Source organism: Macrobrachium rosenbergii, chromosome 24, assembly GCF_040412425.1.
Source record: "Macrobrachium rosenbergii isolate ZJJX-2024 chromosome 24, ASM4041242v1, whole genome shotgun sequence".
Classification (NCBI taxonomy): Eukaryota; Metazoa; Arthropoda; class Malacostraca; order Decapoda; family Palaemonidae; genus Macrobrachium; species Macrobrachium rosenbergii.
The window spans coordinates 1,781,102-1,808,875 of NC_089764.1; positions in this window are offsets into that span (position 1 = coordinate 1,781,102).

Here is a 27,774-nt window from a genome sequence, read left to right on the forward strand (position 1 = left end):
GCCCATAAGGACTTTTGCTCCTTCGGGATCACTCCCACTTTACCAGCGTATCTGCCCATAAGGATCACTATTCCTTCAGAATCACTCCATCAGTGTGACCTTTGCACGGCACACTCAACCACAGTGCCGCCTTATTGAAAGGGTGCCACACCACTGCAGTTTCATCCAAATCTGAGGGACCCTTCCTCACTTCCCAAGTATGTCCAGTCAACCCAATTAGACATTTTACCCACCAGAAACATGGCGGCAGATAATTACAGAGTCTTCATGGATCTGGGGAAGGAGGCAGGTCTCCTGGGACCAGAACTCACCAAGTGGGTCAAGGAACTGCTGGGTGACTTGGCCAAACAAGGAAGGAAGAAAGACTGGAATGGCGGAATTATGAAGTTGAACAGAGGAGGTATGAAGAAGAAAGAGAAGAATGGAGAAGACAGCATGAATTAGCCCTCAAGGAAAGCAAGCAAGCTCTCAAGGCAAGCTCTCAAGCTCTCAAGGAGAGTGAGCTAGCTCTCAAAGAAAAGGAGCTTGAGCTGGAGAAGGCTCGAAAGGAAAATGCCGATGCTATGGCTATCCAGCAAGCCTCCAACCCCACACCTGCTGCACCAAATGCTCTGATCTCAAGTATTGATTCCCTAGTCCCCAAGTGGACTGAGGAAGACCCGGAAGCATGGTTGGAGAAAATAGAGGCACTCTTTGAAAATAACAACACCACCAAGACAGAGAGGGCCTTAGTGTTTGCCAAGCACATGGAAAGAAAAGCTAAGGCAGCCCTCCGCTCCCTGGAGAAGAGTCAAAGAGGCGACATGCTTGAAGTTTGTAGGTTTATCACAAAAGCCTACGAAATAACCCCGGAGAAATGGAGACAGCGGTTCTGAGGGCTTGCCAAGGAAGTCAGCTGGCCCTGGACAGAATGGGCCTGTTATAAGACCCAGTCTGGTATCCGCTGGTTCAACTCCCTGCTGTGCAGTACCTTCGAAGTCTTATTCAATCGGGCCATGCTGGAGGATCTTTTCCAATGTGTGCCTGGGCCCCTTGCTGTGTATCTCAGTGATAAGTAGCCCACCACACTTATGGAAGCCTACTGTATGACTGATTCCTGGGAAACTTACAACCAGTCACACAGCACATCTCATCGGCACATAGTGCCACCTGGGTACCTCTCGGGCTCGACTCGCCCGAAGAACGGACTGCCTAGCAAGCCTACATGCACCAACTGTAAGAAGGTGGGGCACACTGAATCTGATTGCTCTACAAGTTGGGCAACAGTAGGCAACCCAATACCAATAACCAAAACTCCTCTCCCTCTATGTCTACTCAATCTTCTCCACTGACAGTCAACATAGGGAAATCAGGCCCCCGCCCCCTCAAAGTGACCCTGCCGCAACTGTGGAACTCTAGGGCACTATACTGCTGGATATCCTGATTGCCCAAAGCATATCCCCTCTAACAAGCACGTCAACCTGATTAGTACCACGTCCTTCGTGGCTGTGCCGCCAGATATGTCTCATCATGAGTGGGTGTGGACTCAGTCTATCACAGTGGCATCCCTGGATGGCTCTAGCTTACCAGTGAACCTGCCAGTTACGGTAGACACTGGCTCAGATATTAGCCTGACTGACCGGGCCCAAGTGCCAGCCAGTGCCACGACAAGACCAAGGTGGACGATGACTTGGATAGAGGAGTAAACCAAGACCATTCCCACAGTCGAACTTCAGGTGATGATCCCTTGGGACACACAACCTCACTTCATTGGCATGGTGAGTAAAACCAGGCGTGGAGTATAGTTCCTGTCGGGACGAGACCTCCTCTGGAGATGTCCTTCCCCAATGCCACTCTGTTGCCTAGCTACTTCCACCAGGGAGGCCTTAACTCCAAAACCACCTAACCGGGACACCATCTCTGTGACAGGCATGCCACCGTCAGCCCTACATTCCTCTCACCAAGGTGTTCGATGGAAGGAGCACTCTTCGTGCAATGCCAGGCCCAGTCCTCAATCCTTACAAAGGATGGCCACCAAAAGTTTCCTTCCTCCTCAAGAAGGGAAATTGCCAGGTACTGTTGCAAGGCCTGTAATGTAACAGGGCACTCTGCAAATTGGGTGAGATGCCCTAGCAAGCACAATGCGGTGGACACCACACCCAAAACCATTTCAAGAGGCTCTGCCTTCCACCTCAGACAGGAATCTCTGTCTCGCACAACCTCGGGTACACCGAGGGGTTTTGCAACCCTGGATATCTTGTCAGCCTCGCCTGACTCCAATTCTCTGCCATTGCCACTTGAGAGCCCTGAGCAGTGCCAAGCTCCGCCTATCTCAGACGTAGCACCACTAACCTTAATCTCTGTGCCTGGCCCCGAATTAGTGCCAGTGCAGGATCCAATTCATGTCACAGATCCTCCTACGGGATATCCTCCAACCCTCACTGAACTGATTGTTGGAAATTGTGAGCCTCTGACCCCTGACGTTTCTTCTTCTCAATCACTTTCATCTGCTGAGGATGAAACTCTGGCAGACCAAACTGTTACTTCTTCTCTGTCTACCAGGAACTGTCTGGCAGGGATGCAGACACTGGTTCTACCATTACAACGGTTGTCACAGCAGCCGAAGGAGGGAGCCTGCCCATAGCTACTAGGGCTGCCTCTGATCCTGCTCCTGACGGCACTTCTGGCCTTTCCCTAGAGTTGGTGCCCTCATCACCTCCTAGGAATGGTGTAGCCAGACCTTGGAGGAACCAGAAGAAGAAGAAGGGAGGAAGAGATCCATTAACCAGTAGGAGCCACAAGCTCTCCTTGGCACTCGTGTCCCCTTGGCACAGTGCTGTTGCTATCTCAGAGTGATCCTGGCACCTACCCAGAGGAGGTAGCCTTCGTTATCGCTGCCCAAGTAGTAGGCTAACATCTAATACCCTAGCAGCTTGTTGTACTAACCTTGTTAATAACCTTTTGATAAAACTATCCAATACTCAAGTTGGTACACCCTTGACCACTTACCATAATTAACCCTTCAGGTTGCTCATGTCCAAAATTATTGCATGTGTTATTCTGTAAAGCATTGCGTAATCCATAATTAATTGCATTTAGTTAGGTCAGTGTCATTTAATTTAGTGCCAGGGCCATAGGATAGTAGACCATGTCAACAAGACACATTTACCATGTACCCGTTGCCTAGGAGCAGAGTTCCCCTGTTGTCAGAGACAGCCAGTAGAAGTCTGTAAATACCTTTGCATAGGCGTTAGGCTCTGCTATAGTAAGTAAGTTAGCAAAACTAGTATCCCCTCCTAGCTGTTAGGCAGGTCCTTTTAAGCTAGCTCCAGTGCAGACACTCATTTAGGGAAGCTAACTGCCTAGTCGAGATGAATAACTTACTTAGCCAAGGCCCTCATGCCCGAAAGGGAGTGAATGCCTTTTTAAAGGGGGGAGCTTTCACATATTTACTCCATTTGTCCCTACAGCCCATTAGCTAGGAAATAAAATTTAATGGCAGCTGGAGGAGACGCCATTAAGGGGGGAGTGAACTTGTAGGCCTATTCCCACATCACCTGATTTTGGGGAAACCATACCAACCTCTTAGCCCCAGCATCATATGATGTTTGGGGGTTAGAGAGCTGTTAGAGACAAAAAAGACCAGTCAGGGCCATAGGTGGGCTGCTATGCTGACCCTTAAGAAACTTAGCTATAAAACCCATTTCCATTTGAACTATTTGCTGGCTGTTGATTGCTTTTTTGGATTGACTGATGTCCTGTGCCCAATCCAAAAAATATCAAATGAGATGCCTTGCGACCTAGCTGCTCACACGCACTCTATCACAGAATGCCAACACATCAAGTTGGTGTGGCCTTTCTTCCTTTTCACGCTGGCACAACTCTTGAGAATCCTGTGGCCAAAATTTGTCTTTTATAAACGAGCTCTATGCACAGATGAAATAAGAATCCTGTTATCTAACTCTTTGAGAGGTCTGCCCCTGCCTTGTGAACCACAGAGCCATGACATTAACTTCTGATTGGAGTTTTTTCCACAAAGAAATCGTAATCCTTTATGATTATTTTAAATCAAATTGCTATCCTCCTAATCTCTTTATGAAATATGTCAGGAAAACGCTGGATATTTCATTTTATCCTCCAGCAGCAATACATTTGGCCCATAAACTTAAGCTCTATATACGATTTTTATGTGCATGACACCTCTTTTCTTACCTCAGTTAAGGAAAATTTTAACTAATTATTTCCGGCCGTTGATGTCAAGTTTGTCTTAATGAACCCTAGGACTATTGGTAGTATGTTGCGTCATAAAGAGAGATTACCTCCCTTTAATGCAGTCCGGTGTTGTCTATACGAGTATTTTATACTTGCTGCCGATGCAACAGGCAGACTTACGTTGGCAAACACGCCGCCTGCTTAAGGTGAGATGTGATGCACATATGGGCATCAGTTTCCGTACAGGGTGTAAACTATCCAACCCAAAACTATCTAACATTAGGAATCATGGGAAATTATGCAAAAAATAATATAAATTATAAGGATTTCAAGATATTATTATCAAGCCCATATGAGCACCACCTTCCAATATTAGAATCTCTAGCTATAAAGAAACTAGTTCCCACCTTTAAACAACCACTCTTCATCTGTTCCCTTGTACATAGCCTAAACCACGCCCTTCTTCTTGTTTACTTTCGGTGCATTTTTCATACAGCAACTGAACTCCGTTGAGACAAGGTGTCTTTTAACTACTCTAACTTTAAATATGTTTCTCTCTTGTAGCGTAATTTTTATTTCAACGATGTATCTTACTTTGCCTTACTTTATTCAATGTATTTTGAGTGTCAACAAAAAATAATTTGTTATGCTGTATTGCTTATCAGTTTTTATCTTTGATTTTAGCCTAAAATGATGAGACATTGGTCTCGAAACGTCGCTGTATAAGGAATAAGTGTGAATTATGTTTCATGCTGTCTACTTCACATGCCTGGTTTTTATATATATATATATATATATATATATATATATATATATATATATATATATATATATATATATATATATATATATATATATATATATATATATATATATATATATATATATATATATATATATATATATATATGTATATATATATATATATATATATATATATATATATATATATATATATATACAGTAATACTGATCTTACACGATATCTGAGTTGCCTTGAATTCACACACATACTGAACTTTTCACTGAACCTAACTAATGGGCATACGCGATTTTTCACAGACACAAAATTCTCGAGAAACCCTGCAGAAGTGGGTGTTTAATTTTTAAGTAATTTACAAGTTTTCATGCTTTTATGTGTAAAATCTGTATGAAAAATGCATTTCATTCTTTTTTATGTGTAAAATCTGTATGAAAATGCATTTCATGCTTTTTTATGTGTAAAATCTGTATGAAAATGCATTTGATATTTTAATGTGCAAAATTCTATGAAAATGCATTTCATGCTTTCATGTGTAAAATCTCTATGAAAAACGCATTTCATTCTTTCATGTGTACAATCTGTATCGAAATGTATTATTTTATTTTTGTACATGCATAAATATGTTGCAAAGGGTTTTCAGCACATTCACTTAGTGTACTTTTACAAGATGTGATACCCATTTGCAAAGTTACTGCACTTTTCAAAGATGATACTCCTGCAGAAAATGCTTGTTTAATGTTTGAAGTACATCTATAAGTTTTCATGCTTTTAACTGTAAAATCGATATGGAAAATTTATATTTATAATTCTGGGTGTACATAAATATCATACAAGTATTATGTCCATTTGCAAAGTCTTTGTCACAAGGACTTTACATGACCTTTTGAGATGAGGTTGTTCAGTCACGCTCATTTGATAAAATGAATTCGTTAATGTATTATCAGAGATGTAACTAAGAGTTGTATAAGTGTCATTCTTTTTGAAAATTACTCTGTTCACCTCGGAGAAAAGTGTTGGTGCAATCTGTATGCATGTAATTACAGCACGTTCAGTTGGTGTACTTTTACAAGATGTGATACCCTTAGTTACTGCATTTTTCAAAGATGATACCCCTGTAGAAAGTGTGTATAATTTTTTTAAGTTTTCATGTTTTTAGGTGTAAAATCAGAATGGAAAATTTGTAGTTATATATTTGTGCATGAATACGATATAAAAATCAATACAGTTGTTTTATTACAGCATCTCTCTCTCTCTCTCTCTCTCTCTCTCTCTCTCTCTCTCTCTCTCTCTCTCTCTCTCTCATTCGTAGTTAGCACTCAAACATACTTTTACAACTTATTATTTCTCTAAACGTTATTACCTGTACAGTATATAATTTTAAATTGATTGAATTTTACCTGTACTGTACTACCTTCTACGAACATTATGTACATGTTTTTGATATTTTATGGAATTGTACTTTGTTGACTGACACATGACGTTTTGCCTAGTGACGCAAAGAAAACGGCTTGTACTCTAAGTGACAAAGAAAACGGCATCCCATGAATTAATGGTAACATTAATATACGTACGCACCTACTGTAAATGCGCTATTATGAAACTGTGCAGTACTCAATTTTTATGCCAACCATTTACTGTATTCCTTTTTTAAGGGTAATAAGCTAAATTTTAAATAAAATTACACTAACTTTAGTTCATTTAAAAGTTAGCTTAATACTTTGGGAGCATGATTAGGGTCATATTTAGTACTTAAGCTCTGGAAATAAACATTTATTAGAATTTTTAAAGACCATGCCAAACTTACGTGAAAATTCACCTTGCACGAGGGGCTCTGAACCTAACCTTGAAGGTAATTTTGAAGTATGACTGTATATATATATAATATATATATATATATATATATATATATATATATATATATATATATATATATATATATATATATATATATATACACACACACACACACACACACACACACACACACATTTACATATATATATATATATATATATATATATATATATATATATATATATATATATATATATATATATATATATATATATATATATATATATATATATATATATATATATATATATATATATATATATATATATATATATATTTATATATATATATATATATATATATATATATATATATATATATATATATATATATATATATATATATATATATATACACACAAACACACACACATACACATATATATATATATATATATATATATATATATATATATATATATATATATATATATATATATATATATATATATATATATATATATATATATATATATATATATATATATATATATATATATATATATATATATATATATATATATATATATATATATATATACATACATACACACACACACACATATAATTATATTATATATACACACACACACATATATATATATATATATATATATATATATATATATATATATATACATATACATATATATATATATATATATATATATATATATATATATATATATATATATATTTATTTATTTATTTATTTCTATGGTTGTTGGTTGATCTGCAAATTCTTACCTTGGCAATGAGACATCTAACTAAGGAGCAACATGTCGTACAAGAATGAATTTAAATGGAATTATATTGCAAGTATTGGACGGACTCTGGAGAGATATTTACATTAATCATAAGAGTCAGTTACAAAGAGCCACATACACTGGGCTCTTGGCATCTTTCAAGCTAAATTATACAATTGAAAAGATTAAGTGCTATTCAGTATTGACTCAGATATGATGAATAACACTGCATGAATAGCTTGATTGATGGATGTAGGGCACAATAACGACAGGTGGGTCTACAGTAGATCACACACACTTTATGCAATGTATGGAGAAAGGAACACGATCACTTGTTAAGCCTAAACACAGACTAATCTTTACAAAGGGATGCTGAAGGCTTCAGGAGCTGATGTTAAGTTATGTTTAGTTAAATTATTCTTTAATAACACTGATAAATGATTACTGACAATGTTCCGGGTCCAAGTACGATGGAAGGGGAAAGGAAACGAAATGAGATAAGAGGATAAGATAAAAGACTGAACACTTCCCACCACACAGAACCTTATTTCCTTAAGTGAAGATCCTTGGTTGCAGAATAATGGGTTCTCAGATGAGTGGGACTTCTACACATGGCACTTTAAAGTAGCACTTGGATGGCAGGTGACTAGCCAGACAAAAGAAATGAGCAGTTGCTCTGTAACAAGGTATCACACAGTGGCGTGTCACTGGGTCAGTGGTCTGGTTCTTGCTATAGTTTGCCAGCCTGGGCAATTCAGGTGTCCTGTCTGTTGGGGGCGATTCCTGTTAATTTCTGCTGCAGGCAATTCATGTAGTCGCCTGAGAAGGTAGGATTCTGTCTGGGAAGAAGAGTCTTTGAGCCAGCAAAGTCATAAAAACAGACTAACGTAAGTGCTTTGTAGAGGCTTAGCGAGTGAGAGTACTAATCTAACGAATTTAATTGTCAAATTTTAATTAGCAGGGATCATCTTCAGGTGTATCCCTGTCCCTCTATGTTTTCCTAAAAGTTAGCATAGAGGGCTGCGAAGTAGTGATACTTCTAGTAGATTAAGTTTTAATTTTTACATGCATGAGTTAGTTGTGCAGCACCTGCAATTATTTAACATTACTTTATGTAAATTGAATATGAAACTAATGTAAATTTGCTCTCTAGTAATTTTGTAGATTATACAACAGTTATACTTAAGTTATGTTAAACATAAGGACGCATGTGTATAGACTGGAACTGGTGTCTGCTTGTTAGGGTAGATACCAGATTTAGTTTAAAGGAAGTACAATTTCATACAAATCTAAATGCCTTTATAAGGTTGCGCACAATAGGTATTCGTGTGACTACTAAGCTGGTGAGTACCATGATACTTTGCTAAGGTGGTGGCACTGTGCCGGGTGTGGCACTAGTGTCACAAGGGCTTAGTGGCTGTGTGATATATAATTAAATACCCTTTGGAATGGTTGAGGTTTGCCATGCAAGCAATTGCATAGAAAGTAAAGTCAATGACTCATAGGACCAGGAGATCTGGCGGCTGGCACTCTGCATTGGGTAGAGTGTGATGCAAAGTGGAAGAGTGGTGCAAAGTAAAAGTTGAACTGTTACAAGGTAAAAATGAGAGTATAAGTAATAAAAGTTACTAGGAGAAAGTAATTCACAAGTTTGCAAAGGAGTGATAGTAGGGGAATTAACCTGGCATCCTACCCTGGTTTGGATGCCAAATTACTTAGTTAAAGTGGGGCACTGTGCCATATGAGCACAGGTGTTAGGGGAGCTCTGTGGCTCTAGTAGGCTACCTGGACGTTTTACACCACTGACCTTTCTTCTTCGAATTTCTGTTAGGTTGATAGTTCGATGTTGTAGGAGTTGGTGGAACCTCGTCCTGGGAAGGCGCTGGAGTGCCACCTACTCCAACTGTTGCGACAACCAAAGCAAGGGAGGTGCCAACAATTTTTACCATTTGCCATCACAATTCCTTGATCTCTGCAACCAGCTGAGATGGTAGAGAATTGTCTGCCAGAATCTTATCTTCTGAGGACTAGAAAAGAGAGGAAGAAGTAGTTGTGGGCGTGAGAGGTTCACAGGTTGCAATGGCCAACTCAGGCACAGGTTGCGAGGACGTGCCAGGTGATGAACTTCTGCTGTGGTCAAGGGAATCCGGAAGGGACCCGGGTAAACTTCAGGTTAGCTTTCTTACTGACACCGGCAAGGGGGCCAAGCTGGGAGAAGAGAGGTGGGCCGGACTGGGATCTCATGAAGGAGATCTATGGCGTGCTCTGGCACTTGCACTAAGGCAGGACCAGGCACAGGAATTGAATTTAGGAATGGCTCAACATTTGGGATGGACAGAGACTGGCACTGCTCGGGGTACTCAAGTGGCCCCAGCATGGATTTTGAGGCAATTCTGGGAGGACTATTACTGCCTGTGAGGGGCCCACACCACTGGGTCTCCCTGAGTTATGTGAGGACAGCGATTCCTGTCCCAGGAGGAGGTCATAGCCTCCAGGAAGGTACTTGACTACTGCAAGTGTGCAGATCTTGGTTCTGTGGGGCCTGGTGACCCTCAAACGAACTGTTGGGAGAGTCAGTTTCAAATGATTGATACTCTTGATGGTGATAAGTTTGTTTTTCAATTTTAGCCCCAAAGAGGACCTTGTCTTCTGGTATCAGAGAAATTTCAAATACCTTCACCTGGCATGCGGGGTAGTGACCTTGAGGAGGCACCAAAAATATAGGACACTGGTGGAGGGCCTAAGGATGGATAATTGGTAGCTGCCAGTGCAATGGCAAGTGTAGTTTCTTTGCTGGGGCAATCCTTCCAGTTGGTGGAGTGCCCATAGATTTTGCATGTAACGCAATAAAAGTTGCTGAATTCCCCTTGCTGGGGGAGGTTGTTGATGTTACTTGGATTGATTAGAGGGAGGCGTTGCAGCAGCCCCCTTTTTGGATCAACACTGGGATTCCAAGTGCCCTATCTTTTTGCAATGAGTGCATATAGGAGGTTTAGAAGAGGGCTCATTCTGTGGTTTGGCTGGGACTGAGGTGTGACCAGGAGTTATCTTTCAACTCAGGGAACTGACAGAAGGATGAATGGTGACCCAGTCATCCACTAAGCAGCAGCACCCAGCGAGTTTTTGTGGACATTTCTCACTTAGGTTGGCAGCTAATGAACTTGGGGTGTAATAAAAGAAATCCTCTAGCTGCATGAATTCTAGAAGGTCCTCAAAGATTGTGATTTCAAGGGCATCCAGCCAATGCTTAACAGCCTGAGTTTTATGGTAGGCCCAATCGGGCCAAGTTTGACCTGCTTCTTTGAGTACACTGCACCAACGTTGTCTCCAACATTCAGGAGTAATTTCGTAGGCTTTGATGACCACCTTTCTGACCTGTCTGAGGTCGCCCTGATCACCATTGTCTAAGGAGCGGCAAGCAAACCAGTCCCTTGCCTCTCATGTGTTTGGCAAGAATCAAGGAGATCACTTCAGTGGGGTCATAGTTGCTGAAGATGCATTTCATTTGTTTGAGCCATGCCTCAGGTTCTGCATTGTTCCACTTTGGGATTAGTGAGCTTATGCTATTGAGGGTGAAATTTGGAATTGCCGGAGAGGGATGTGCCTCCCTATGTTGGACGAGTACTATGGCACTCTCCTGGTAGGACCTTTCAAGCTCTAGCTCATGTCTTCGCTGATTCTCCTTTCTCGTCTTTCAAATTCAGCAAGAGCCCTTTTCTCCTGTGCCAAGGTTAGTTCAAACTGTCTTTGTTTCTCCTCCTTCTTTTCAGTGGCAGCCTCCTTCTCGTCTCTCACCTTCTTAATGGCAGCCTCCTTCTCCTCTCTCTCCTTCTTAGCAGCAGCTTCCTTTTATAGTATTTAGTCTTACAGTCATTTTTGTAGTGACCGGTACAAGGTTACAGTTAAAACACTTCATATTTTGTTTGGTGGAACTAACTGCATTGGCCTGTTGTGCTGTAGTTGTATTTGCAGTATACTGCTTAGCATACAAACTTTCAAAGTTAGCTATAAGTGTTGATCCAAATCTGGACATTTTGCCACATGTTCTTTTACCAGATCGGTAACCGTCGGTTTGCTAGAGGTTCTGTCGAACTTGGTATCGAAACAATGGACCAATCTGTCTGGCAACAAGCTAGTCATTAATGCTAGCTGAATTAGATGACATGTCTTTGGTATTAATTTTGTTACCATTCACCGAAGAGGAAGTGGCTAGCTTTGAACGCCATCCGTCAAATTTATATGAGATAATGGCTGCATGCTCAATTAATGAAAGACCCTTCTTTTACGTCAGTTTGAAAATACTCCTCAACGCGAGGACTTCATCTAAATCAGGCACAGTACCATATACTTGTCTTAGAATAACCTTAAAGTCTGGCCATTTTTTGCAGAAAATAAACGAAATGGTGCATAGCCATGCGCCTATGTCACCTTTTGCATAAGCAATAAATGAATTACCCTCTTGGAATTAAATAGCGGGGTCTACTCTTTGTTTGGAGCTTAAGTGAGCTTCAATGGATGTCATCCAGGTTTCAACCCCTTGAGTCAACTGACTGTTGTCTATATCCTGAAATGGCACTATGGCTGAGCGAGTATTCATAATGGTGAAAATGTTTTTTACGTCTGGGTCTGCTGCCATTTTGCTAGAATTTTTAACGTCACCTCTATGCCTGTTACTACCTCTACCTGTATTTGATCTCCCAAAGGAATTATGTGAGTACACACATAACCTCATATGTACATGTATAGAAGAGAAAATCTCCTAACCGTCAAAAAATAAAAACAAAAGTTAAAATATTCACCCCTAAAGTAAAAATGAAGAAGTCTACGTGGATAAAACTTACAGATCAGATATCCCATTACAGGACACAGCTCGCTGTATCACCCCTTATCACTGCCTCAAACACCAAAAACTAAGATATAGGTACACTTAGCTGCTTATTATATGGGAGAATCTCCGGGAGTGTCAAGGCCTCATCCGCGCCCGCAACAATTGGGTAGTCGGTGGTTACATGAAGAAAACCTTGCTAAGGCTTGATTGTAGGTCACATAGACATTGTGTGGATATTAAAATCTTCATAACCGCTTCATACAGGATCAGAACAGCAACATTACTGAAAAATTAGGACGAATTAATGTTATGTCGTTTTTCTTCAACATTCGTAACATGTTCTCAGTTTCCGTTGTTGACAGGAGACGATGAAGGCACGTCTGGTGATAGTTTTTTTTTTTTTTTCGGTGTTTATGCCTCGCGCGTAACAGGAAGCGATGCAAATCAGTCGCCTGGGACACTTCCTCTTCAACCAAACGATTTTTGATGTGACATGGAATTCATCTATCTACAAACGTTTCGATTTTTTTTTTTTTTTTAGCTGGTTGGTAAGATGGGGGAAAAAAGAATGAGGGGAGTTAGCTAGCTAACCATGGTAGGGAATAGTTTAGAAAGTTAAGTATTAGTAAGACTAGTGTAAAGTGTGGGTTGGCCACAATTTTATTTAGATAAAGGTACAATTTTCTTACTATGGCCTTAATATTAACATATCACAAAAATAATTTTGCACTATATTGACAGTGAATTGTACAGATTATATTTTACATTTTATTTTTTAAATATAATTCTATCAGATAAAGTTGAAATTGTTCTTATTTTAACCTTAATGTTAACTGTGATAGTGACGATTTTGCAATATATTTACCTAGTAAATTCTATAATGGATGTTTTTCAGAAGACATTTCTTAGCAGTATAATGGTTGACGTTCGTCACGATGAATATACGAAGATACTCTTCTCCACCATCTGTGGTCTGTGTTGTTTGGGTGTTTCTCTCTTCTGCTTCCATTTACTCCGTTAATTCTCCATTATATTGGACTAGTTTGCTCCATACTTTGGTTGCCAGTCTGTACATTCTCTGATTAACTTGTTCTACTTTGTATTTTTTGTATATTTGTTCTATATTCAGATCATCATCTTCTTGATTGATTCTCACTGCGGACCTTAGTATGTTATCTTGGAATTTTTGTAATGCCCTTATACTGTATTGGAAGTCGATACACGTGGCTATTGGTGGGTATTCCATTATTGGCTTATTAGAATTTTATAAAAATGGATTTTAATATTTGTGTTAATATTCCTAAATCTTTTTTTTAGTTTTGTGTTTTGCTATTCTTAGCCTTTCTCTTACACGTGTTGATACTCCTCTTTGTCTGAATTGCATTCCTAGTGTTCTTGTGCTTTTAGTAAAATTCACTGGTTGTTGATCTAACATTATTTGTGTAGGTTTGTATGCAGATACTGATACTAGTTGGAATTTAGATTTATTTGTTTTTATCTTCCACTTCTTTTCAAATTTATTTATTCTTTCAATTTGGTCCATTGTTTGTTGTGCTACTTGTCTTTTCAAGGTTGGGTCTCTTCTTCTTGTACGTTTATCTGGGTGTATAACTATATGAGTTATATCATCTGCAAAGCAGGCATCAGTACAGTACTCTGGTGATGAAGTCACATCTGATGTATCTATCTAAAATGAACAATGTTGGACTTAGTACGGATCCTTGTGGGACTCCACTTAGTAATGGAAATGGATTTTCTACGTAATTTTGTGACTTAATTGCTGTTGTTCGATCTTTAATGAAGTTGCATTGTATGTTCTCAAAAGTGCCTGGAAGGTTGAGATGTAACATTTTATACCAAAGTCCTTGTCTCCATACTTTGTCAAATGCCTTGGTTATATCTCTACATACTAGGTTGCATAGGTACTCTCTTCTTTGTGACTGTGCAGTGCTTTGATATATTGTTGCTATTGCAATTTGGGTTCCTCTTCCTTTTCTAAATCCATATTTATTTTTATTGTGTAACTGATTACCTTCTAGGAACAACACTAATGTGTTGATTATTTTTCAAAAATTTTACCAGGTACTTCTAGTAATGATATTGGTCTATAATTCTCTACCTTACACGTATCTTTTCCTGGTTTGGTTATCAAAATCGTTATTGCATTCTTGAATATAAGCAGAGCCCAATTGTATACCTCTTTTAATTTTTCAAATGCAATGTCTGGTAAATTTTGAATTATAACCCTGTTAATTCCACTTCTTCCTGATGCCTTATGTTTAAATTTTTTTTTATTGTTTTGATTTCCCATAACTATTTTCCTTGTTAGTGGACAGTCTTCATTGAGTCTGCTAATATCTGCTGCATGATGCGGATTTGTTGTGTGTCTATGTTGTTCAGTGAATTCATTAACTACTGCCTCATGTTGATGGTCGAAATTTTGTTTATCCTCCTGCGTTATTTGGAATATTTCCTGCCAGTAGGCTTTGAGCAATACTTCTTTCTCTTGGCCATCATATATTTTTTCATTCCGATGCTTTATGTAAGGTGATGCATTAGTTTTGCTTTCCATCAGTCTTGAAACGGAGGTCCAAAATTGTTTTGGATAATTGTACTGTATTTATGTATTTTTTATCAAGTCTTCCCAATTTTGATGATATAATCTTGAGTTTTCTTGTACTAACTGTTTCTGTAGTGATACATATCTTCTCATTAATGTTTTGTTCCAACCTGTTATGAGTACTGTATTTTGAATGTTGTTGTAGTGCCACTGAATTAATTTTAATTTTTCACTATAAATGGGATGTGAAAGTGTAGTGTATTTAGTTATAGGAATATGGTTTTTTATGGTTTCCTCTATATTTTTGTACGATTTTTCAAGTTCTTCATCTACTGTTTCTTCTGTTATTTGTATTTCACTTGAATTTATTGTTGGTTGTCTACTTATTTTTCCTTCAATTTCATCTTTGAAGCTTTCCCAATTTGCTCTTTTTACATCTGGTTTTTCTAAGGATGGAATCATTATTAGATTTGTTGACAATGGAATTATTATTGGAATATGGTCGGAAGAGGTTGCTAGTCCTTTTGTAATGGCAATATTAAGGTGAATTTTGTTATTTCCTAATGTTATATCTGGCTTTCCTTTTCTGTTATTTGCTACGAAAGTATCAAAACCATGCCCTAAATGTATGATCAGCAAGCCCAGCATCACTCAGCAACAGAGAGAAGACCGTGCATGGTTTTGTGGTTCATTTCTTAAAGATTGGGATGAAGCTGACTTTCTCCATGTTGCCGCCTCAGATGAATTCTTCATTTACACAGTCAGGAAGGCAAATCATAAAAATGACATCATTTGGGCTGCAAAGTTGGATGATATCAGCGATGACGTGCGATATCGCCAAGTTGTGAAATTTCCTGAATGTTTGGGAATTTTTCTGTTTCACATCCAAACGGTTAATGTGGATCATCAAAGAAAAAGGACAGTCATGGAATGGCAAATATTTCAGAGAAACTATGCTTACTGGTGGAGTATTTCCTTTCCTCAAAGATCCTGAAAATGTGTTATCTGTTGAAGAAGTCACATTTTTGCATGATAAGGCACCATGTTTCAAGGCTCTTCAGACACAGGAGCTGCTTCGAAACAGTGGTATCGATTTCTTTCCGTCAAATGAATTTCCAGGTAGCTCCCTGTCCTTAATGTGTTTGAAAACATTGGTAGTATCTTAAAGGATCGTGTTGAAGCACGCACAGTGAACTATGATGGTATACCAAGCCTCGACGACCTGTGAAGAGAGGTGACCGAAATGCTCAGGGAAATGGAGTTTGAGTCACATCTTTTTTGCGATTTGCTGAAATCATACCCCTCAAGAATGCAGGCTGTGGTACAGGCAGATGGAGGCCACAGAAAATATTAAATACTCAGAGGGAAACTTAAATAAATACCTGTTCTGAATTACTTTTGTTTTTGTCCATATCAGCTTTAGTTTATTCTGTAGAGGGGGGGGGCACTCTTATTTCGAAACACCTGTATATACACACACACACACACACACACACACATATATATATATATATATATATATATATATATATATATATATATATATATATATATATATATATATATATATATATATATATATATATATATATATATATATATAATGCAGCCCGTTTCTCCATAATAGAGGATGGTTTCACAGGGACATGAACCATCGCTCATTAAAGTTAAACTCCCGCGCAGAGAATTTCTTCCATTTTTTCCGCTGCATTTGCCTATACAGAAGGCTTATGGGCAGGAAATTAAATGCAGCACATTAATCTTTCGCGTCAGCTGGTGGAAGAGTTTGATTGTGAAATGAATTTTGTGAACAGTCCATGCCACATCACAAGCTACTTGGGAAAGATCGTTTTTCGTTACATTCCATACTATCTTCTTTTGTACTTACATCTACTTTAATTTTCTTCGACTCTGCAGATGCCAACAGCACAAAAGTCGTAATCAGACTCGCATAAAATTTCGTGTTTATGAGTTTAATCAAAAGTTTCGCTTCCTTCCTTGTGAAAAAGTTTATAGACTTCAACTGGGAGATATTATATTTGATATTCTTTGGAAAGTAACTGATCTCGTAAGAATTATACAATGACAGGGATGTAAAGGATGAACAGATAAAACCATATAAGAGACTGAAATTATTCTGCAGAAATGAAAGAATATATCAAGGAATACATCGCATGAAGAGCAAACACTGAAAAATGAACGAAATAATGAGGTCTTGTAATTCAATCGAATATTTTGATAGGCATTCGATCTCTATGGAAACTATTCGTGATTTCGTATCCTTCTTATAGCCAATAAAGAATTCAAAAGAACTTTCATTTCTTGCTAAACATTGAGAATTTATTCTAGTTAGTTGTATTCACAAAAGACAACCATTAAAGTGAACAAGAAGTAAACTCACTATCGATTCTAATCTGTCTGCAGTAGAATAGATAGGACTTTTCGATATAGATTTGAGGAGTCTCATATTTTTCCCGTATTAGGATATAAGAAAACTTCGAAATTTTGTGGGATAAAGTTTGTAAATTAGATTCGTAGATGTCACCGTCTCTTTCTTGAATCTCAGAGAAAACTTTTGGTGTGGTAGGTCATGTATGGAAAGAGATAGGAGAGCGTATTCATAAGATAAAAAGTTTAAGACCTCAAATTTCACTTGAGTTTATAGGGAAGAAGACTTTATTTCTTTAATATATTCTGTTTATGAACATCTTATATGTAAGGTTGTCCCCTAATATGCATACGCTCATGCACACAAGCATATGCAGTAATTTCAGAAAAAAAAGAAGCAAACCTGAATCCAATAGAGCTGTTCATATACAGTAAATGTTGAATTATTTTAGCTTTAAACTTATGAAACTTAAAATTCTGGGATTTTGTTAAAATTTTCAAACATTGGAAACTATGTTTTAGAGAAATAACATCTACTCTGTCAGGACGTTTAAAGAAAACAGTTGGACGAGATTGTATATAGTACGATTGTGCAACACGATTTTATACATGGTCTAGTCACGAAACTGAATATGCAAACCAATGGTCATGTATACAGGAATGCACGTGAATTATTCTTTTTGTCGCAAGTGCTAGAAAATTAGAACTAAAAGACAAAACGGATAAAAACTTATTTCCCATCATTTTTAATGCTTACAAAAAGCTAACTGTGAAATAAAGAGACCCAGGGACTCTACTGTCTTTGTAACGGAAAACTATTACAAAGTAAAGAAGGCGGGGGAAACAAATTTGCCCGAACAATTCCATTAAAGTTTACACCTTATACCGCAGATTTGGAAGCGTGATCGATACTACAATTTTGAAAAATATGACTTGCACGTACTAAAGTGGCCCCAAGTAACACCATTTAAAAGAGTAACTTCAGAGAGAGAGAGAGAGAGAGAGAGAGAGAGAGAGAGAGAGAGAGAGAGAGAGAGAGAGAGAGAGAGAGAGAATGGAACTGTTGCTTAGAAATGTAGTCTCTGTTTGCAGAAAACCAATGAGTAATTCATATCTGGCAACCAAGAGGAGGGGATATCACTCAGATATGGCCTAAAATACAAAACAAAGGAAAAAAGAATATGAAAAGCAATAAACTGGGAAAACTTGCATTCAAGAATTCCTCCCCCCGAAAATCCGCAACAAAATGTAATTTAAATAAAGACAACTATAGGATCTAAGTCATACTGAATCAGCGACTCAAAATAGTCTTTTATTGCATGGTTGTTTGCTAAAATTCTGAGTTATTGAAAGTCGAAAATAGCTTCGAAATTATTATATAAGAATTAGAATAAACAGTCTTTTGTTTTGTTTAACGACGGTCAGTGAATAGTAAAAACATCTTTAGACTGATATGTAAAAATTTTTTAATTATATGACTTTGGTGTTGCTTACATTATTATTATTATTATTATTATTATTATTATTATTATTATTATTATTATTATTATTATTATTATTATTATTATTCGAATACATTCTAGTAGAAGTAAAACAAAAAACTAAATAAATAAGGGTTATTTTTTTTATACAATTTCTGCTAGTCATGCTTCGAGGAAAATATTTTAACTTTCTTAATCACCGCGGTACAGTATACTGAAAAAGGAATTTGCCATTTATCCCTTAATAACAACATTGAAATGTGCAATTATAAGGAAGAGAGAGAGAGAGAGAGAGAGAAGGTGAGGCAGGAGGAGAGAGTCTGTACTCTGTTTGAAAATGCAAGTTCTTGTTTCCAGTGAAATATTGGAAGCTTTATTCCGAAATTTTATTTATTCAACAATCACCTTTAGGGTCCGCCACTCTTAATTTAACGCTAGTTCCTCCTTTCGTTGTGCAAGTGTTTATTGACTTTCTAGGTGCCACAACACCATGCTGGCCAGTTTCTAGGATTTTTATATTTCCCTTTTTTAGAAGAGAGTGAACGAATTGATCTGTTGTGATCTAGGTGAGGAAGATCGTGAGATTAAGATAGGTAATGCTTCTTAAGACCGTAATGCTACCTTTCTTTCACCTATGTTTGATCTATCTCTCAGCTACCATCTACACTTCATGGGCGATAGCTAATTTGCATGTATATAAGTGAAGATTAAAGACATTAAGTCTTGCAGCAAGAATCATTGGGTCCATGGTAATTGAGGTATACATGAATGACAGGATATTTCATAGTTTTGCAAAGTGACTAATGCAAAGCATCAGAAAAATGAAAGTAATAAAAAAAACTACCATTCATAAAAGAATAGATTATTATTATTATTATTATTATTATTATTATTATTATTATTATTATTATTATTATTATTATTATTATTATTATTATTATTCATTCATTCCAACAATTTTACTTGCATCCTAAGTATGACTTTCGGAAGGGCAAAAACCAAAGGAAACCTTTCCAACCCTTCACCTGGTCGGTCGTTTCTTGTAGGATCCCAGTAAGGTTTTCGAGGATATGGCATAAGGCTCTATTAACCAATCATCGTGCTCAGGGTTTTACGCCCTAGATTTTCTATAATAGGTTAATATCTGTTCTTGACAGCTTAATATCTACTCCCAATTTCTGGTGGGGCTCTTGAGGATGTCGTCATCACATCTGTTCCTTTCCTTATGTTTATCAAGGAGCTTCTGGAGTCTAATTCTCACATGCATGGATATGGTGCGGATGATGCTCCATTACTATAACTTCCAACACTATAACTTCCATTATTATATCTTCCACTACTATATCTTCTATCTCAAATTTCCGGTCACCTAGCGTCTCGAATGACGCTTTATCTTTGCCATGGCATCATATCCCAATAGAGATCCTCAAATATGAACACGTTCAGTACCACCAGGACTAAATATTTCTTGGTCTATATGCGACGCTGACTTCACTCTAATCTAGTGTTGTATTGTACTGGACGGAAATGTAACCTCTTTCTTTCTCCAATCAATATATCTAATAATAATAATGTTACTTGAAAGCCGTCCTGGAAGATCGAAAAGTTTGCTGCACAGTTGGCTTCTAAAGAACTAGGTGTAGTCTGTGTCTTTGTTAATGCAAATTTCTGAGTCTCGTTCTGAATTTTTATTCTAAGCAGGGTCGTCTGAAATGTAATTTACGAATTTTCATCGTATTTACTTCTTGGCTAGTACTTAATGTACGTATATTAGTTCACGTTATCTTTACCTAGTGTTTATGATTATTTAATTCTCGGTAAAAAGGCCTCTCTCTCTCTCTCTCTCTCTCTCTCTCTCTCTCTCTCTCTCTCTCTCTCTCTCTCTCTCTCTCTCTCAACCAGGTTTAACAATATTTTATCTATACTTTCATGCACCTGAATTTGGATTTCAGACTCAGTTGCTTCATAAGTATTTCGTTTATATCTACCCGTCCTATACTGATGAGTTAATACTGGTATAAGACGGAGTTCCACGTTAAATCAGCCAATTAATGCAAATGACCTAATTTCATCTTGCTATCGGGTGATCGCATAATCCTTTAGTTTCTTAACCCGCTCTCTCTCTCTCTCTCTCTCTCTCTCTCTCTCTCTCTCTCTCTCTCTAAAAAACTAAAGCTTATGTATACATTCACACATACGAGAAGACAAACATATATAGGGAGAAACACAATGATAAATATCTCCAATTTATTTATCGTTCTCTGATAGACCTATAAAACCTGTTTTCTCAGCCTTACCCACGAAACATTTCCATTCTTATTCTGCATATCAACGCAATAAAAAAATAATAATTTGGAAACCAAAGACGTGTATTATAAGAATGTTCATTAAACCACTCTCAGTATACAATTATTAATTTTCAGCAAAAACCGTAATTATTTTGGAGGCTGCGGCATCTGACCTTAAGTTCATCTACTTAGCCTACGTACACCTATAGATTTGAATTTACTCGCCTATATAACTGAATACACATTTATATTATAGAGAACTACTATATTATTATTTTTAACCTTATGTTCTTCCCATTTAACCAATATTTATACATTAATTTTGGATACCATAAGTACAAAGCGAATCCATGATTTTATGATGAAATATATATACTGTATTCTATTAGAGGTACGGATATAGAAAGTGAGGCATTCTGAAATTCAAAATGGATTCCACTTATATTTGGGAAACAGGTCTCACCAATTTTCAACTTGCGATAAATTTGAGTGTGCATTTTGTATTGACTCAAGAAAAGAACGCATGGATATGCGAATAGCAAAAACAAAGTCGCATCTGTTCTCACGTTTTCACACACACACACACACACACACACACACACACACACACACATATATACACATATATATATATATATATATATATATATATATATATATATATATATATATATATATATATATATATATATATATATATATATATATATATATATATATATACACATATATATATATATATATATATATATATATATATATATATATATATATATATATATATATATATATATATATATATATATATATATATATATATATATATATATATATATATATATATATATATATATATATATATATATGCTATACCTTGGGAATTAATTACCTGCCAGGATTCGAAGCATTTTCTGGTTTAGAAACAACGATAACCAGAACTATATTGCACCTTGGATATTTTTCGAAAGCTTCTCTAGGTCTTCAAAATCAAAGGGTTTTACAAGCGTGGCCGAATGTACTGGCACCATAGAGCGTGAATAACATGGAGTGGCGATCTGCCTGACGAGCGTGTGACCTCGGGCGGCCATATTGAAAGGTCTTGGCCCAGCTCATAGTACTGCACTTTATTACTACTATATTATTTGTACTATTATTATTTTCATCTTTTTTGCTATTATTATTATTATTATTTGAAGGGAGTAGACCCTCTTTTAAACAGGTCTTATTAAAAAGGATGGCTATATTATGCAAATTTATCTTATATAGTGTCTTTTCCATCTTCCTTATGATTCGCTTTTCAGGCTCAGCGATGTTAGTCAGCAACTGGCCGATATTCATGTTGGAAAAGGATAGTGTGTGGAATATGGGAAGTCTTTTATTAAAATATGCAATCAGAAATCGTTCGTCTGGATTCAGGTTCTATTTTAGGTACCGTCGACATGTTTCGACCAGCTCGTTAGTCATCCTCTGGATGTGGTTGCAGAAGGTCTGAAGAAATGAGGTGCTCGGGTTGGTATTTGTAGGGGGGTCTTGATCGGTGCTGAATTATGATTGGCTGCCCGGGGCATGTACCCTCGGGCGGAGCCTATTCTCCCAGGTCGATGTTCGTGATTCGTCTTGTGTGCGAACGGCGTTGTAGTGCTGGGGATGAATGGAAGAAATTCGATCCTCAGATGCCGAATTTTGATTCGCTCGTTCACTATGGGGATCGCTCGGTGAAGGTCTCCTGGCTGCCATGGGGAGGAGAAAGGTTTCCTGCGTAATGTTGAAGATTGGTTTCTCCTTCCCAATGTGCAATGCTTCCAAGAGGCGTAGGCGGCGGTGGTCGGTAGTTCGGTCAATTATTTCGATGTTCGTGATTGTTTTTTCTTGCTATTCTTTGGTTATGGACGGTCCTGGCATGATTAAAGATAGCACCCTCTTGGGCGTGGCAGGAAATCCTCTTGGAGAAACGCATGGTGGTTATACCGATGTAAGAACCGAGGCATCCTCGGACGGGGCATGAGTACCGGTATACCACGTTGGTTTTCTTCAAGGGGTCCTGCTGAGGGGGCACCACGCATTTCTCCAAGAGGATTTCCTGCCACGCCCAAGAGGGGGCTATCTTTAATCATGCCAGGACCGTCCATAACCAGAGAATAGCAAGAAAAACATAATCACGAACATCAAAATAATTGACCGAACTACCGACCACCTTGGAAGCATTGCACATTGGGAAGGAGAAACCAACCTTCAACATTACGCAGGAAACCTTTCTCCTCCCGGAGACATGCACCAAGCGATCCCCATAGTGAACGAGCGAATCAAAATTCGGCATCTGAGGATCAAAATTCTTCCATTCATCCCCAGCACTACAACGCCGCTCGCACGCAAGACGAATCACGAACATCGACCTGGGAGAATAGGCTCCGCCCGAGGGTACATGCCCCGGGCAGCCAATCATAATTCAGGACCGATCAAGACCCCCCTATAAATACCAACCCGAGCACCTCGTTTCTTCAGACCTTCTGCAACCACGTCCAGATGATGACCAACGAGCTGGTCGAAACATGTCGTCGGTACCTAAAAGCCAGAGAACCTGAATCCAGACGAACGATTTCTGATTGCATATTTTAATAAAAGACTTCCCATATTCCACACACTATCCTTTTCCCACATGAATATCGGCCAGTTGCTGACTAACATCGCTGAGCCTGAAAAGCGAATCATAAGGAAGATAGAAAAGACACTATATAAGATAAATTCGCATAATACAGCCATCCTTTTTAATATTATTATTATTATTATTATTATTATTATTATTATTATTATTATTATTATTATTATTATTATTATTATTATTATTATTAAACTTGACCCAATTTCACAGAGAAAAATTTCTTACAAAAACAGGTTGGCTTAAGCACTCCAACCATTGTGGTCAAGGTCTAAGCATCTGCTCTTGGATCTAAGCAATGTCTAGCATAAATGGTTCCTGTAAATTACAGGACTTTCTTTGCATACAGCCACTAAACAATAACTAAACAGTAATGTACAATGACTAAACCCTAACACGCACTATACACTTACATTCACTAAACACTCACACTTGCTAACACTCACACTCACTAAACACACACACACACTTACCGTACACTCACACTCACTAAACTCACCAAACAAACTTACTATACACTCACTCAATAACACTAAACACTGAATACTCAACACTCACTTGGAACTTACTATACACTAAACGCTCGCTAAACACTCATAAAACACTAAGCACTCACTGTACCCTAAACACTCAGTAAAAATTCACTAAACACTCACTTAATCCTAAACATTCATTAAGCACTTAACACTTACTAAACATTTACTAAGCACTCATTATACACTAAACATGCACTAAGTACTCACTATACACTAAACACATACTAAACATTCGCTATACACTAAACACTCACTAAACCCCAAACACTCATTAACACCAAATACTCACTAAACCCTAAATACTTATTAAACCCATAAACACTCATTAAACACTAAACACTAAACATCCACTGAACATTCACTAATCACTTATTAAACACTCACTGTACACCTACACGCTAAGCATTCACTAAACACTAACATTCACTAAACACTAACATTCACAGAACATTCACTAAACCCTAAACACTCACTAAGCATTCACTGAATATTTACACACTAAACATTCAGTGAATACTTACAAGCTAAACATTCACTAACCACTAATATTCACAAAACATTCACTAAATCCTAAACATTTACTAAACACTTGCACACTAAGCATTCACTAAACACTAATATTTACAAAACATTCAATAAGCCCTAAACACTCACTAAACATTCGCTGAATACTTAAACACTAAACATTCACAAGACATTCACTAAATACTTACTCATAAACATTCCCTAAACCCTAAACACTCACTAAACATTCACTAAACACATACTCATTAAACATTCAGGATGAAAAAAATATTCACAATCGCACTAAGCCCCTGTTCAATTTTCGCGGTTACCAGACCTTTGATGATGACCTCAAGGCTCTGCAGCGCCGCCCTGGTGGAAGACCACCGAACTACGTAGCACTTGTATACAGATAGCATCTCCAGATATATACCCTCTACGATTGGCGCACGTACCTATATTGCGTAACCTTTCCAATGTTTGAAAAGAAGGAGAAAATGCGATAGAAATATAGAGTAATAAAAATAGCTGAATCCTAGTATAACATTCACCTAAGGGAGAAAGAGTAGAACTATTCCTATTTATTTTGTTAGTAGAGTAGCTGCTTTTGAAAATACTCCGAAGATATATATTCAGCATAGTCATATATTGGCCCAAAAAGTGAGAGCTGAGTTTATATAAGGAGACAGGCAATAAAACAACTCTGTAACTGACATTCCTGAATCTTACATTCACCATGATACTGACCCTCCTGAGAAATTGCAGATCGTACATACTGACATTCACATGCATAAGAAATCAGCAAACAATATCTTGGCCACTGTGCTAATGCTTCTGAAAAGAAGTTCATCAATTAGAACCCACAAGACCACGGACAATATTCAGAAACTGCAAATAATTAATTCCGCAATATGTTACAGAAGGAATGAACAAAATTACCAAGCTAGGAGGTATATTTTTCACACACATGCACTTACACATGCAAACACACATGCACACAGCCCGCTGCAACTGTCCAACCCCAGCATGCCTCCATGAATATTAAAGTAACCAAAGGGTTTAGCCATTTCTAATTTTCCTTTGAGATTCTTTCATGTGAATAGTTCTCATTTCTCTGGCATGAAGTAGAAGACGGCTCTGAACTAAAATCCTTCAAACATGACTTCTAGGTGAATGCATAATTGGTAATTCTATTCCTCTGTGTTTTCTTTTCTGAAATAGTCTGTTTTCCTTATTAGGGTCCTTAAGCTTGTAAAGTTTTGCAGTTCCAACTCAGGTTGCAGCTTGGCTAATTGTCATTATCATCATCATGGCCTCTAACGTCGTGCCACGCAAAATGCCTCAGTAATATATTTCCTTCTTGAATATTAGATGCACAGTAAAGCTTGCTGTGAAAGAAGAAGCTCATCCTATGTTAAAGTCTACGTATTAGCATATACTAAAATATTAGATGACTAGTTGGTTTATGCTGTCACGATTTTGCTTTGGGAAAACCGATGAAAGTGTGATTCTTAACCAAGAGTCATATAGCCATGCTAAACTCTCTCTCTCTCTCTCTCTCTCTCTCTCTCTCTCTCTCTCTCTCTCTCTCTCTCTCTCTCTCTCTCTCTCCCCTCCTCCTAGGAGCAGTTTGCATATTATTCGTCTCTCCCTCTCGCGGTTTAGGACCTGTTTGCATATTCATTAAGCGTAAACGAGTATTCGGTAATGGAGGGGTATTGAGTTTAATATGTAATCTAACGGAAAGTTATAATTTCATCCATTTTGTAGTCTATTATCTTGGTAATGTCAGAGCAGTGGTGCTGGTAGCATCAACAACAAAAACTATAGTAGTAGTAGCAGTAGTAGTAGTAGTAGTAATATAGGCAAAATTACTATTTATTTTCATACCAGGCATTAATTTCCAAACCTTCAAAAGGTTTGTCACTTTCCCGTGGCTTCCCACCCGGTTCTTGCTTTGAGTGTGAAAGCAATTGAAATGAAAGCAATCACAAATCAGTGACAGAATTATTGTTTGATGTTTTATACGGCAATCTAAATTTTTGCCAGTTTAATATAACAGATTACATATGATAAGTACTTACGTACTATGCTTAGGTATGCTCTTATTTCTCAAGAATTTTATCCTCGTTTGTTCATGAAATCCCTATTTCAGTGTATTCTGCTCTAGGCTATGACTTTGGAACATCAAGTTCTGTCCAATGATATATGGGATGGTTTGATGGCCCAATTTAGCGGATCTGAGTATTGTTTTTTCTCTTTCTCATGAGTAAGTATAAACATAATTCTTACCGTACTCGCAACTATTTCATATCTATCTATCTATCTATCTATCTATCTATCTATCTATCTATCTATCTATCTATCTATCTATCTATCTATCTATATATATATATATATATATATATATATATATATATATATATATATATATGTGTGTGTGTGTGTGTGTGTGTGTGTGTGTGTGTGTGTATGTGTGTGTGTGTGTGAGTGTTTGTGTGTGTGTTTGCTTGTGTGTGTGTGTGTGGTCACTTTTTAACAGATACGTATGTAAATTGTGTAACACTTATTTGGGAATGAATTCCTTCTTTTATTCTTATGTGGTGAAGTTATCACTCGTTTGAACTACACGGGGACCTTGTCATTTACACTGTAGCTACATATCCTGTGAATCACATAACGTTTTTTTTTTCTCTCTGAAGAGGTGGTTTTACTGCACATTCGGAGTAAGGTCTAAATCTCATTATTTCTTCCATACTCTTTTCGGACCGGGCAAACATAATGGCATTATGCATTACGATGTCGTCCAGTTACCTCAACGAATGAAGTATCAGTACATGTACGAGGCTCAAAGTTGCATTAGCTATCAACCAATCTTCGGGAGTAAAATATATACAATAAAATAACTCAAAACGTTGACCTCTTTGGCTAGTCACTTTTTTGCGTGGGTAAAAAATCGATCATTAAACTTCATACTGAA